Below are 12,565 nucleotides of genomic sequence, written 5' to 3' on the forward strand. Positions count from 1 at the left end.
TAAACAGAGGGTGATGGTTTAGTACCTCAGACTTATTGTGCAGTTAATAAATAAACACTCTGTTTGTGCAGTTTATAAATAAATTTGTTTCTTGCAGAGAGGAAGCTTTAAACATTCAGCAGCTGAAGAATCAATATTGTACTTGTCAGTGTTTGTGGGAACTGTTCACAGTCTCCCTGAGGGGAGGGCGGCAATGAGCATCGACTGTCCCTCCCTCGCTGCTGCAGTGCAGATCCAGCTCCACAGAGTTCAGTCTGGATGCTCTTTATCTGCTCCTTCGCTGTGCAGCAGTCAGTGTCACCTCAGTGTCCTCAGGAGAGAGGCATGCTGGGATGTTTTTAGTCCAGGTGTGTGCAGACTTTCACACTCTCCGTCTCTCCAGTGATGGTGCTCAGTCTGCAGTGGTTGGTGCTGCTGCAGACTTTAGACTTCAAACAAAGCAAGATTATTACTTTCCAAATCTGGACTGTGTTCATGTTGAGGTGTAATATTCTACAGACGTCATGCAGATGTAGATTAGGGGTAATACGTTTCATACAGACTGTAGATTGATAGCAAAATCTTATCACGGTCATATTTTCCATGTTTATCCTCAGCTGTGTGACACCCTTTCCATGCAGCTGCTGATAAAAGCAGAGTCTCAGACAGACACACCTGTCCTCCTGCAGTGTAAAGGTGAGTCCATGAACCTGCAGAGAGTCTGAGTCATCAAAGCTCCTTAAATGAAGAGACGAGCATGTTTCCATTAATCTGCTTTAATCCAGAGACTCTGAGCCTCTTACAGCCTCTCACACACCTGATACCCACACACCATTACCAGCACACACCTGATACCCCCTCCATTACCAACACACAGGTGACCCTCAGATGAACTCATTTAAAGAGACGTGTTCATTAGTTCAGTGTTACTCACGCCTTTGCTTGGCCTGGGAACTGACACACCTTCATAAGTGTGTGTGTGGGTGAACTCGACTTGGCCCATGTTTACCTCCTCTTGAAGCTCTAATTGTTTTGTTTTGATCAGTTCCTGTTTGATAAAGTTTACAGGTCACCTGCAGGGAGATAAAGGTGGACTAAGAGTTGATATCATGACGCTCATTTCCTCATAGAGAATGGAATTGAATGCAGACATTAGTAGGCCGGGGATGACAGTCAATAAATCAATTATTGGCGCGATAACCGAAATGAACTTGATAATTTTCTGGCCTCAATATACCGCCACATGCATGCATGTTTGTAAAAGTTTCAAACAGGCTGGATGCCAAGGCTCACTCTGTACATCGCTCTCAGCTCCTTGGCGTTTGTCCTGTAGCAGAGTGAATGGAGTAAACCCTCTTGTCAGCCATCCAAAATCTTTGTCTCCAGGCGAGGCGAGGCACCTAGCATCAGGCTAGCATAAACACACAGGCAACAAGTGATCCCTGTGAGCTTGTGATGGGAAACACAAGTTAATGTAGCAGAAATTATGAGGAAAAAGAGATGATTGTAAAGTGAAACACCTCAGCCCCAGTGCAGAAATATCTCAGCTGCAAACCAAATGAGCACTGTGAGCCCATCAACAGTGATGAGCCAGTGTGCAGCAACAAAAAAAGCAACACAACAAACTCACATGCCCAGCTAAAACACAACCACCCAACCCAGTTTTCCCAGCCGGGGAGGAAACTGCACCAACAGATGCAGAGCCTTCGTCCTGACAGTCAACATTCACTGAGGCGTTTGATTGACAAAGTAAAACAAACAGAGCAGCGCAAAATGGTGTGTCCTCACAGAAAGTGTATTCTGAACACTTAAAACTGAGACAACTGGACTGTTTGTTTGGGATGAAGATGATGAAGCCTTAAGGATGAGAGGAGATACGTCTTCACAAACTCTGAACAGTCAGAGAGCGCAAAATAAAAGCTGCCCTTACAATTTTTTATTTAAGTGCAAATTTGGACTGTGTGTCTAATTTGCTTTGTTTTTCAAGGATATTTGAAAGTTATTGATATTCAAACTACAATAGCAAAAAAAAATTACTCGTGAGAAATAAAAGTATATTGCACTTGAAAGGGTGTATTGCATTTAAGGATGGATACCTTTCACATTTGAAATGAAATGGTACTGATGCCTAGTACTTAGCAATTGGTATTGGTACTCAACGGTACCAATTTTCTGTACTTTTTTGTGTGTTTATGTGGTAAAAACTATCAGTTGTGTTCATGTCAAGCATGGAAAATGCCCACTCTTCCACTCCCTCGTAGTCACAAGGATGTGTTTAGGTACCTGAACATGGTACCGTTTGATTTACGTCAATCAGATCTCGGTGCTACAGACGGAATTCAGTCGATACGTGTAAAAGTACCTATTTCGGTACCCATCCTTAATTGCATAATTATGATAATGACAATATTATGACAATAAATATATATAATTTTTCATTATTGGTTAATTAGGTTGGTAAATGAAATTGTCAATAATGGCCAGGCCTAGATATCATTTTTTTTCCTTCTCTGCCCTAACAATTAGATCATTTTAATGTACCCAATTTTGTTTTTGAAGACATATTTTTCAGGTTTCAGGCCTGAAACAGGCTCAGTTTCATCACAGTTTTAGGTTTTGCAGAAACAGACTCTGAGAAACCCACTCCCAAGTTTTTGTAAAAGCTTTGACGGATTAATTCATCAAAGTGGGCGAAATGCATCTCCCTGAGCCATGAAGTTCCCTGTCAGCAGCGGGCAGGTTGGGACGACCTGAAACTATGGAGAGACCAGGTGACATGGCTGGAACTAGGCTGTCCCTCTCTTTTTCTTTCAGTCTATCAACAACAGGCAGGTGTAAAACTAAAGTAAACGTCCTTATCACTAAATGTCTGTATTTGCCGACCTGTGATTGAGAACAGCTTGTGATTCGGAGGCTGTGATGGAGGGTGGAGCAGAGACACACAGCACGTAGGAGGGCTGACAGTACCCAGCTCCTTCCTTCACCTGTGCAAAGGTGTGGGCATGTTTTTAGGTTTAAAGAGCTTAGACACTGATGAACACTCAGAAAATGGCCTCTCATGATTCAGTTTTATTCTTTTATTTCTTTATGAGCTCCCTGTGTTTCATTTGATCTCTTTGTCCCACTGCCACCGCTCACTTTTCCTCTCCGCTCTTCACCCAGGTGGAAGATTTGACTGTAGATTATTGATTATTTGAGCACATCCTGGTGCTTCTTCAAGCCATGAGCGTAACAATCAAAAGTTGTATCGTTTCTGAGAACACAGTACTGAAAAAAATGAGTATAGTAAGATTTTCTGAAGCTTAATTTAGAAATGAGTGACACATTAAACTTTGTGCCTGTCGGACAACGAGGAATCTTCTTCCTGCTGTGACTCCGCCCCCTCCTCATTAGGACCCTGAAAGTACTCGTTGGACTGGAAACGTCCCCTTTTGTTCCTGCAGAACAGTTTCCAGAAACGGCCTCGTTGGAGGACGGGTCAGCGCCGTCTGCAGAGAGGGTCTGAACCAATCCATGCTTCATAATTCACTGGCTGTGATTCAGGCTGTCAGCTCCCACAGAGTCCAGTTCCCACGATCCAGAATCTGTCATGTATTCAGGACAGGGGGGGTAAGGGTTTTACAGGAGGGTTGGCAGTGAGGGTGATTCAGAGCAGGAGGTTTTACTCCTCAGAGCCTCGGTGTAACGGGGCACTGCAACAGTCTGAGATATGGAAAGATGAAACTTCAATATTCATTCATTGCAAGAGCCTTTATAATCTCACACTCTGTCTTTAGCTATGACTTTCTGCATCTCAAACACCAGTAAAAACCTGTGTGCTTTATTCGTGTTTTTTTTTCTTCATTTTACTACTTAGTTTGAAGGGAGTATGTAACTCCGGTCATATGCTTGTGAAACTTGAGGTGAAGGCGTACAGCCAGACACTTAAGTGACTTTCTCAACTGAGGAGTTGGCATGTTTAAACTAGGGATGTTTCACTCAGCTTTAATAATGTTTAAAATGGGAAACGGCCTCAATTTTCAGGTTTTTCATGATGATACTTGACATAATTTGTAAAAAATAATCTTTTTATAGTGGATTTTTAGGGTATGTGGTTATCTGAGGTGTTAAAATCAACAACAACAATAATAACACTGAATCGAACAAAAACTTGACATGATAGAGAAAAACTGAGATCAGTTTTGGCTTCCGCGCCCAAAAAATTTTTCAAACAGCTGTCAGACCTAACTCAACAAAATCTGTTTTCCCCAGTGTTATGGAGCGGATACAGGAATGTCAAAAAAACTGCAGTTCCTTGAGTGTCCACTGGAGGCTGCCCAAGTAGCTGCTTGTTGCAGCTGCTCTGTCTTCTTTGTCCGTTTCTTGTAATTTTTTTCGTCTCTTTTTCGTCATCTTTGTATTCGGAGTGGATCATTACTTTGTATGGCTCATTTGTTGGTCATGGACACCAAACTTTTTGTGGCTTCAGCGATATTTTTACTACTTTTCTCCTGTGTTTGTCTGGAGATCCTACATGTAACTATGGCTGCATTGTTTACATGTGAAATCAGCTGTTAGCAGCCTGTAGCATGTCAATGCTAACTTGTGTAAGGCCTGATGTTCCCCACAAGGTGAGGAGGAGGAGGTGAGGATGACGTGCTGGTTCTCAGGTGTGAGCTGGGAGGTGACGACGTCGACCTGTTCTTCCATCCATCGTTGTTGGGAAGGTGGGTTCTATCTCTGGGGGATGGACGAGCTAGCCGTGCTAGCTCAGCGGCAGAGGGGCTGCCGGAGGGCAGAGTGGCATCGTGCTGTTCACGGACGTGGCTGACAGAGCTGACATTGGATGCTGGCGCCACATTGGAGGAGCTTTGCTTGCTGTGAGCAGACAGGATCCAGGAGACAGAGACTGAACAGACTGCTGGGGAGTCTCAGTCCTGGACCCTGTGGAGGTGGAGACTGGATGGGCTGGAGAGTGGTGGACGGGCTGTCATCATCTATTTTCTTGTGGACCTTTTTGCACTTTATTCACTTTCTTACTTTTGTTTTCTTGATTGCTGCTGTGACTCCTGAATTTCTCCTCGGGGATAAATAAAGTATTTTCTATTCTATTCTATTCTTTTCTACATATAAGGGTATGTCTGATTGACTTCCTGTCTGAAAGAGGCTAAAGCCTGCCTCACACTAGCTCCAACAAAGCCATAGGCCAGACTTTATAAGTATTTGTTCAAACCACCTGATAAATTATAATCGGACCTCAGACAAAAGTAGAAACCAGGTCGTGCTTCAGACTCTTGTGTTGTCACGGTAACTCTCCTCCGAGTTCATCAAAAAGGGGTAACACAAACATCCTCTTGTACAAACAGAGTGGAGAAAGGCCCAGTTTACTGAACAGTCTGCAGTTTCAGACTCATTCTGTATTTATTGAACTTAATTCTCCTAAAGCTCGTCCTCTGCTGTGTGTAACCCGTCCTCTGAGGCCTGACCTGCAGATATTGAACTCCTGCTGAAAAGCATCATGAAGTGTCATCATGTGTTACATCATCAGAGAGTTTTATCCCGCAGCAGCGACAGATGGCCCCAGGACAGGGAGGGAGGGAGAGCTGTGGGAGGGAGGTCTCTCTCTTTCTGTCGGGTCGTCATCCCCTGATGGAGGTGAACGCCGACCTGCCCCAGCTTTAATCTGTTAGAGTGTTATGGAGGATAGCAAGACGGGGAGACGAGTCTGACGGGTCTGGACTGGTCGGCACACGGGCCGGCATGGACCTGCTGCTCGTCCAATCAGACGGTAACACAGTGGGACAGAAAGAAGACGGAGCAGCGGTGACTCTGGAGGAAAGTTGACAGAGTTGGACGATTACTTCTGCTTTGGTCTGGATTACAAACGGCACCTTGTCTTCCTGTTTGAGTCTCTTGGATCAGGTTGTAGATAGAGGAACAAAGCAAGTAGAGTAGAAAGACGAGCAAGTCGAGATTTGAAAAGTTGTTTTGCTGCAGAAATTCATATTTTTTGGGATATTTTGAAGCTGATACCCTCCTCGGGCTGAGCTCCCTTTGAGATTTCCTCAGGTTTTTTTTTATCACCAAAGCAGAGAAACGTCTGAGAGGTGAAGATGTGAGTTTTCTTCCTGTGAACAGCTCAGGAAGTTTTGTCTGAGCCCTAAAATCAAGAAAAGTCTTTCATTCGCCTTTCCTTCGACTGATTTTGAGGAAGTTTGATGCTGTTTTGGTGCAGAACTGTTAGACTTCAGTCTGGTCTACGGACTTTGTTAGAAGTTTTTGATCATTTGTTAGTGATGTTGCAGCTTTGACTTCAAACTGTTGATGTGTGGTGAAGATATTAGTTCAGAGAGCGTGCTGAGCTGAGTCGAGGGTCTTGAGTTACACAGAAACAGAAGCGGCCTCGTGCAGGCTCTGGTTACCGCTAGGATAAATAATAAGGTGGAGGTGACAGCGGCAGCAGCAGCAGAGAGGACGGGACAAGGTCCACCAGCTTTTATCAGTTCTGTGGAAATGTGTTGACCGTGACGAGGGCGGGATTTGGGACAGAGGTGAGAAACAAAACGAGGCGTCAGGAGGAGGAAAACAGACTGATTCAAACGTTTTCCGTCTGTGAAGTCTCGAAGATGTGACGGAGACGCCTGTGAGCTCCCACCTGAAGAGGACCAGCTTGTTTTTAGAGATGCAATGAAGCTGAACCTCCTCCTGAGCTGACCTGGAGGATCTGCATGACAGGGTCATGTACGTTCTGTGCACCCTGGCGGTCCTGACCCTCCACAGCCTCATCAAGAGCTGGACCAGCAGGGCCCTGGAGTCCTGCAGGAGCTCGGAGGTTGGGGGGCAGGAGGGTCGTCCTGAGGGTGGAGGCTGGGGGACGACCAGGTGTCAGGAGGGTGGAGGAGCTGGGGGGAAGCAGAGGAGAGGAAGCGGCGTTCGAAATGTTGCAGACAACAGGAAGCGAGTTCAGGTGAGGAGACCGGATCAGGGTCGCAGTTTAACCACAGAAGAAATCAGACTTAAAAAAAAAAAGTAAGGTACAAATGGAGGTAATTTATGTCACTTATGCCATTTCTTTTATGGACTCTTGATCTACTGTTGTGTCTCCTTTCTGAAGCAACAACAGATTAAAGTTCAAGACATTTGAGGAGGATGTAAAACTGGCTTAAAAAACAAAACAAAAAAAACTTCAACAACAGTTCAGGCCCCTGCAGAAATGTCCTTCTTTACTTTTTGTCAGTCTAGGGGAAATTTCTTTTTGTGCATAGTGGAGGTCCAGTAGGAAAGTTTCTTTATTGAAAGGAGCCAAAGTTAAACTTCAGTGTAGCACTGATCATCAGAAATGTTGAAAAGAAGAAACTTCAGCCATGCTACAGACTCAAGAAACTTTAGACCTGCCTAACTGAACGCCAAACACGATCTGCTAGATGGATATGTTGTCAGGAGATTATTTAGAGTTGTTTCTTCTTCTTCTCCTTTGAAAGTTTTCTCATGTTGTGTTGTCTCTTGTCATCAGAATCTTAACTCCCTGCTAAAGAAAGCTGTTGATTAGTTTGGCAAACTGTTGACAAGAAAGTTGCACCATGTTGAGAAGCGTACTGTTAAGCCTCATTTCCACCAAGTGGTCCATTAGGGATCAGTACAGTTTGGTACGGGTTGGATCATTAAAGCCTGATCCTGTGTGCAGAAGGGTACCGAAAAGTGGGGCAGTTTGGGTTGGTTATTTGGAGTCATGTCCCAGTTTTAGTCAAAAGAAACGTCACAAAATGCATGCCGTACCAAGATGAACCAAAGTGAATACTTGGTGTATATGGGGCTTAAGAAAAATATACTAGCCTGGCCTTCTCTACACAATTTCATCTCCTGCCTCTTTGTCCGTAAACCACGAACAACTGATAAACAAACATGGCTTGCACTGGATGACATTGCTTAATTTCAGACATTTGCCCATTTGTGAACAATGTTCCCTTCAACAGCTGATGCTTGTAGTGATTAGTGGTGAGTATTGGCAAGAACCTCTTGATACAATACACATCACGATACTTGGGTCACGATACAATAGTATCACGGTATCACAATATTGTGATATATTGCAATATTCTACAGTTTTCTATTCAGTTAACTATTTGATTAAAAACAGCTTTCCTATTTTATTGTGTTAGAATAATGAAAGTCAAACACTTAACTTGAAAACATAAAGTGTATCAAGTTCGTCACTTAAACTCCTGGGACATTAAGCTAATGTTGCAAAAAAAACCATTGGTTGAAAGATGTGGTCAGTCGGTAAAACTGATAAATGTCACTTGGTGTCACCAGTGTCACCCATAAAAATCTGATGGTGCAAAACATTACTAAAATTATTATTTTATCAGTCTACTACACTGTAAAATTTAAACTTTAAATGATTTTAAAGTAACTCACCCAAGAAACAGAGAGAAAATACTGATGTTTACGGCATGAAAACCCACATAATTAACTTAAGTAATGAGGTATTTTGAATGTACTTTGGAGTTGTACAGTTTATGGGCATCTTGCAGTGGAGTAGCTCTCCGGCGCCATCTACTGCAGTGGAGGTGCCGGAGACATGTTGTACTTCCAACAAAGTTTTATTTTAACAAAAATATTACTATATATGTGTGATATTTTATCACAGATCAAAGTATTGCGATATATTGCTGTATCCCTATTTTTCACACCTCTAGTAGTGATGTTATTTCGGTTAAATAGCTCTGTTAAAAGCAAACAGAACACCAAAAATGGCACGGTAAGAAAGACTCGACAATGAAACCAGGAAGTGGAGCAGGAGTAGAGTAAAGAATATCATCTGAGAAAGACGAGGTACCAACTAGATAAGATTAATTTATGGACACTGCTACATCAATATCCAAAGTTTACATCCCTGTGTTGGATCTTCGTTAGGGTTAAGGTGCACATTCAGAAACATCCACTTTCACAACTGCTCAGAAATGGACCATACCAAGCTACAACCTCTGATCTAAAAATATGAAGCTGATACAGAAGAATGAAAAACTGCAGTTCCTAGAGTGTCCACTAGAAAACAGCTCATTGTTTATGTAGTGATTCAAGTGACGAGTTTTACTTACTTAGCAACACAGCTATAAGTGTTAGCAAGGAGGTCCAGAGCCCCGTGTTGGGTCATCAAAACTTAGGCTAAACCAACATTTCCAAAACGGGGACAGGGTCTACTATAGGCTTCAAAACTCTGCTTCAGAAACAGATGAGTGACATCACAGAAACTACTGTGTCTGTTTTCAATCAATCAATCCAATAAACTTTATTTGTATAGCACTTTTCAAACAGGACTTTGAAATACAAAGTGCTTTACAAAAAAATAAGTAAATAAAATGAAATAACAAGAAGTGAAATAAAAAGCAGAAAATTGCATAATTGAATGAAATGAAAACATAAGACCCCCACAATCCCCCCTCCCCGAGACCACATCCAATATACACACACATTCAAAGACATTAAACGCCATCTTGATTTTAAAATGAGGAAACACAGGAGCTAAAACTAAAATAGTAATGACTTAATTTAAAAAAAATCAAATAAAACAAAAAAAAATACTCAAATACTAAAGGGTAAGATAAGTAAATGTGTTTATACAACAATAAATAAAATAATATAACATTATAAAATAAAAGTTGGATAAGTAATATGGTAAAATGAGAAGTGAAGTGTAACATCAGGTGCATAGTAAAATCAGCTAAAATAGGATAATAAAAGGAAATGTATTAAACAAAGAATCAAATTCCAATTGAAAAAATCAGAATTTAAAATGTAGGAATAAAAAAAAATAAAAGGGTTAAAATAAGTTAAAATATAACATAAAATGACAATAAATTCAATCAGCTAAAAGCCAGATTAAAAAGTTAGGTCTGGAGTTTTCTTTTAAAAAATATGAACAGTAGACGCTGCTCTCGGTGCCCACAGCAAATGATTAAAGAGCGCTTTTGAAAATCAAAACAACATCATAAACATCATAACGTAACTGCATCACATGCAGTCAGGAGAGAGGGCAATGATGAACTGTATAAAGCTTTAATTAAAAGGTTGTAATAGTCCTTTATTGTCTCTATGGTTAAACATTTCTCTGTCCAAGTCTAGACTTAAGGACAAACCCTGTCTCTGACCCTAGATATTGAACATCCTCTCCGTCTGACCCTGAATCTCACCTCCACCTGACGCTGCGTTCAGGGGCCTAATGTCACCTGGTTAATGTTCCGGTGAGATCTAATCTCTCAGCATGACATGTTCTTGTTCCTGTGAAGCTCCTGACGTGAAACATTGATGGTGTAAATCCCGTTACATGTCAAATGTCTGTCAGTCAGATCAGGAGTTATATAAGCACATATTCATCTTCATCACCATCATCATCAGATCCCGTTAATCTGACCGCTGAGCTCTGAAGCGCTGACAGGAGACGCTCCTCCTGCAGGACGGTTTAATGTGGATGACTGCGACATGTTTGATCCAGCCTGACTCATCAGGTTTTGGACTCAAACATGCAGCAGCTTTATTGGACGTTTGCTTCCTTGTTGCTTTATTTTCTCTCTCATACAGCTTTCTTTGTTTTGGTCGTTTTAATCGCTGAGGCTAGAAGAAATGGGGATGTTGCATCAGCACTTTCAGCGTCAGTTTGCAGCTTTTTCCTCAACAATATAGATAAGGAGTGGACATAATCACTGCGGCACAGCTCGGTGGTTTGTGGAGGATTGTTGTAAAGTTTAGGATTTAATCTTTGCTGTCTTGGTCTTTCTGAGCTGAAAGAAGCTGCAGGTCTCTTCAGTACACGTCCTTGTCTGTGCTTGTGTTCTTGTGTTACATCAGTGATCTTGTGATATCATTCCCACTGGCTCAGGTTACTCTGGCTGACAAGAGCAAGGGCACTAGTGGGTCAGATACAGAAATCTAGAAACAGTGCAAGTTAAAACAAATTCAGCAATGTATTTAGAACATACTGAAAGTAAAGAAACCTGCTGAAAAACAGCGATAGCAACCGCAACTCCAACCCTAACCAGATATTCTGCAAAAATTGTTTTTTTAAAACTTCTTAGTTCCTGAAAACATTAAGACTACAAGTTTGTCATAATTAGAGACACAGCTGGCTTAATTCCAGCCTCTGCTCCATCTGATGCCTTTCCCTAGCCTGCCCAAAAGCAACGTCAGCATTTCCAATATGGTGACCACTGTCATTGGGTTTAAAACCATCTGAATTTTTTTTTTTTTTTCATTAGTCTATGGTTCAACTTATGGTGGATATCTCCCATTCAGTGTGTGCTGATAAAGAAAAGATCTACTCAGACTACAATCATATTTTTTACAAGGCTGTGAACATATTTATGTTTGCTGTAAATATCAGCTTTTTGAATGGGTGTGTGTGTGGTTTCTGGTGCTTCAGCAGACAGCCTCTAGTGGACACTCCAGGAACTGCATCCTGTCATGACTGCGTTGGATTTAAAACATGAAGCTGATTAGGGGCGGGGAAAAAAATCAAAATTCTAATTATCAGTATTTTTTGTTTGAAAATAAAATGATTTTTTGAAAAAGAATCCAGATTTCGATATTTCCAAATTCAAATTCTTCATTTTAGTCTTTGTTTGTAAACTGGATTGGAAAAAAAATTCCACTTTTCTCCAGCAGAGGGTAAAATGTTTCTCTCTGACTCATGTGATGTGCATCAATATAGCTCCTGATATAGTCTTAAGACACCATCATCACCATTTAGCTTATTCACATGATCTTGTGTTACAAAATGAACTAAAAATCGCAAAAATAGTAAATATTGAAGAATCCCAATTTATAAGGAATTCGTACCCCAGAAACCGTAATATAATCAAATCGTGAGAATTGCATATCGTCCCGGCCCTAAAGCTGATGCAGAAGTATAAAAAACTGTTGGCACCATGTGGGAGTGTTACACCTCAGGCACAACGTGTGTCGAAGCAATCTGATACTGTCTACAAAGATTGACAGTATTTATACATATAGTCAAATAAGAAATAAAGTTATGAGGATACAAGAAAAAAAGTAGAAAAGATATGTGGGGAAATAAGTCAGAATGTTATAAGAATATAGAATAATTCAAGAAAAGTCAGGCTATGAAAGAAAAAAGTCTGAATGGTTCAAGGGAGAAAAGTCAGAATTGAATGGGACATAATAGTCAGAATGTTATGAGAGAAAAAAGTGGGAATGTACAAGAATACAGAACGATTCAAGAAAAGTTGGAGTATGAGAAACAGATTGGTATGGGATTAAAAAGTCAGTATGTTACTAGAGAAAGAAGTCGGAGTGTACAAGAATACATAATGATTCCTAAAAAGTTAGAAAACAATAAAAATTTGGAATGTTATGAGAAAAAAATGGTATCAGAAAAAAGGTAAGAGTTTTGCGAGAGAATGAAGTTGAAATAAAACAAGATAATATTCAGACGGATCCTAGAAAAGTCAGGATATGAGGAAAATTGTTGGAATGTCAGGACAGAAAAAAGTTAGAACTTTACAAAAATAAGTCAGGGTGTTATGAGTTTTAGGTCAGAATGGTACAAGAAAAAAGTCGGAAGAAAAAAAAATGAAATGAGAAAAATATC

General features: G+C 41.0%; 1 protein-coding gene across 1 annotated transcript in view; it reads left to right on the plus strand.

The window, feature by feature from the left end:
• Positions 1-12,565, plus strand: part of kifc3 (kinesin family member C3) — a 63,036-nt gene that overhangs the window by 13,704 nt on the left and 36,767 nt on the right. The window lies entirely within an intron of this gene.

Source organism: Halichoeres trimaculatus, unplaced genomic scaffold, assembly GCF_033239565.1.
Source record: "Halichoeres trimaculatus isolate MK-OKI-2021-1 unplaced genomic scaffold, fHalTri1.1 fHalTri1_scaffold_3, whole genome shotgun sequence".
Lineage (NCBI taxonomy): Eukaryota > Metazoa > Chordata > Actinopteri > Labriformes > Labridae > Halichoeres > Halichoeres trimaculatus.